Source organism: Schistocerca nitens, unplaced genomic scaffold (genome assembly GCF_023898315.1).
Source record: "Schistocerca nitens isolate TAMUIC-IGC-003100 unplaced genomic scaffold, iqSchNite1.1 HiC_scaffold_416, whole genome shotgun sequence".
NCBI lineage: Eukaryota > Metazoa > Arthropoda > Insecta > Orthoptera > Acrididae > Schistocerca > Schistocerca nitens.
In genome coordinates, this window is record NW_026045949.1 from 22,501 (window position 1) to 25,487 (window position 2,987).

At 54.9% G+C, this 2,987-nt stretch overlaps 1 non-coding gene across 1 annotated transcript in view; it reads left to right on the forward strand.

Annotated features, from left to right (window-relative positions):
- The first annotated feature begins 2,635 nt into the window (after positions 1–2,635).
- Positions 2,636–2,987, forward strand: part of LOC126231832 (small subunit ribosomal RNA) — a 1,910-nt gene continuing 1,558 nt past the window's right edge. Inside the window, exon 1 of the ribosomal RNA XR_007544419.1 lies at positions 2,636–2,987. This exon is cut by the window's right edge and continues 1,558 nt beyond it. This is a non-coding gene — a ribosomal RNA (small subunit ribosomal RNA).

Genomic DNA, 2,987 nt, shown 5'->3' on the forward strand with positions numbered 1-2,987 from the left:
ATAAGCAATGGCAGGAATGAAAGACACAGGCCTGCCACTCCCTTGCCACACCCACGCAACCGGCGCACCACCTCCCCTGAGAGAAAGATGCATCCTGACGTGACACATCTCAGGGTGCCTCAGGCGTCCACTTACCATCATCACTATGAACGAACCTCGTCCCCTCCCCCCTCATACACCATCCCTTAACCTAACCTATGTTGCACCTTAACCTAACCTATGTTGCACCTTAACCTAACCTATGTTGCACCTTAACCTAACCTATGTTGCACCTTAACCTAACCTATGTTGCACCTTAACCTAACCTATGTTGCACCTTAACCTAACCTATGTTGCGCCTTAACCTAACCTATGTTGCGCCTTAACCTAACCTATGTTGCGCCTTAACCTAACCTATGTTGCGCCTTAACCTAACCTATGTTGCGCCTTAACCTAACCTATGTTGCGCCTTAACCTAACCTATGTTGCGCCTTAACCTAACCTATGTTGCGCCTTAACCTAACCTATGTTGCGCCTTAACCTAACCTATGTTGCGCCTTAACCTAACCTATGTTGCGCCTTAACCTAACCTATGTTGCGCCTTAACCTAACCTATGTTGCGCCTTAACCTAACCTATGTTGCGCCTTAACCTAACCTAAGTTGGGGCTTAACCTAACCTAAGTTGGGGCTTAACCTAACCTAAGTTGGGGCTTAACCTAACCTAAGTTGGGGCTTAACCTAACCTAAGTTGGGGCTTAACCTAACCTAAGTTGGGGCTTAACCTAACCTAAGTTGGGGCTTAACCTAACCTAAGTTGGGGCTTAACCTAACCTAAGTTGGGGCTTAACCTAACCTAAGTTGGGCCCTAACCTAACCTAAGTTGGGCCCTAACCTAACCTAAGTTGGGCCCTAACCTAACCTAAGTTGGGCCCTAACCTAACCTAAGTTGGCCCTAACCTAACCTAAGTTGGGCCCTAACCTAACCTAAGTTGGGCCCTAACCTAACCTAAGTTGGGCCCTAACCTAACCTAAGTTGGGCCCTAACCTAACCTAAGTTGGGCCCTAACCTAACCTAAGTTGGGCCCTAACCTAACCTAAGTTGGGCCCTAACCTAACCTAAGTTGGGCCCCTAACCTAACCTAAGTTGGGCCCTAACCTAACCTAAGTTGGGCCCTAACCTAACCTAAGTTGGGCCCTAACCTAACCTAAGTTGGGCCCTAACCTAACCCACGTTGCGCCCTAACCTAACCCACGTAATTGTTTGTTATATGAATCTAGAAATTCGTGTAGCGTTGCCTAATCGCAACCCTCTCAACATAGTTCGCTGCGCGCACACTCTGGTGTCCTGCGTATTGAATCATGTTACGGTGCCTACCCTCACAACATCTAGCGAGTGTTGCGTACGTTCCACATGGTCCCGCTATCCACTGTAATGTGTACTGCTATAAGACGTATATCGCCCCCCCCCCCCCCCCCCCCCTCCCCTGTCGCCTCTAGTTCGTCAGTCAGGAGTTTGCGTGTTCAATGAGCTTCGCAGCTGTGCAATGGCATCGGCATACGTACGCGGGCCACCTTCCACGTGTTCTCTCGTGCATACGTCGCAGCATGTATGTGGACTGATGTGGCGTGTCGTGACTCATAACATCCAGGCATGCAAGACCCATTGAATTCGCAAATGTAGATGGACGTCTACGTTTGCTGCCCAAGTTACGCAAATGAACTGGAAATCCGTTGTTTGCGCGGTTGTTCGCGCTGGAGGTGAATCGTTGATATCGACGATCGGTACAGGTATTAACCGGTTGCTTCAGCGACACCCGTCATACCCACGAACGTGAGTGGGCATGTGGGTATGAAGCGATACGCGGCGGTGGCTGGGTGGGACCGTCCCGGCCGGTGAGGGGGGGCGCCCGGCGTGCTGGCCGCGCGCTGCGTGGGCGCACGCGCGGCAGCCGGCTGGTGGGGGCGCCCAGTGGCAGGCGCGCCGGCTGACGGACGCGGCAGGCGGCGCATCTGCGTGCCGGCGCACCCAGCGCGCGGCGCCGTGCGGCCAAAGTGGGTCCTCCCGGGCCCGGTGCGAAGCGCGGTGGACATCTGCAGTGTGCTGGTCCGATTGAGGACTGTGTGCGTTGAGGATGCGCCGCCGCCCGGCACTCGGCGCCGCGACGCCGTCTGCTGCTCGGTCGCCCCCGCGGTTCTCGCAGGTGGTTTGTATCGCAGCTGTGCGGATGTGTTGGCGCGTGCGCTGTGCTGGGAGAGTTCGCTTTGGCACCCAAGTGGGGCTCTGCCCCTCTGTGGCGCTGGCGTTGGAGCTGCCCGGTCACTGTTTGTGGCCGCGTGTTGTCTCCCGCCGGCAACACCACGACAGCACGCTCCCGGGCCTCTGTCGGCAGCGGCAAGCTCAGTTGGGAGCACGGGTGGTCGCACTGAAAGCGTCTACTCGCCTATCTCCGGGCGATTGCGCCTCTCTCGAACCCGACCAAGTACTTAGGACGGCGCTGCGCGCCGCCGGGACCTGAGAGGGTTTCGAGGTGTATCGTGCAGGGGAGCCCAGCCTCCTCCTGTTTGCAGAATAATTGAGCGGGACGCTTGCGTGTTCGCGCGGGCCTCCGGGACACACTCCCGGGCGGCCGGCTGCTCAGCTCTAGTTGACGCAGCTCCCTGGTTGATCCTGCCAGTAGTCATATGCTTGTCTCAAAGATTAAGCCATGCATGTCTCAGTACAAGCCGCATTAAGGTGAAACCGCGAATGGCTCATTAAATCAGTTATGGTTCCTTAGATCGTACCCACGTTACTTGGATAACTGTGGTAATTCTAGAGCTAATACATGCAAACAGAGTCCCGACCAGAGATGGAAGGGACGCTTTTATTAGATCAAAACCAATCGGTCGGCTCGTCCGGTCCGTTTGCCTTGGTGACTCTGAATAACTTTGGGCTGATCGCACGGTCTTCGTACCGGCGACGCATCTTTCAAATGTCTGCCTTATCAACTGTCGATGGTAGACTACA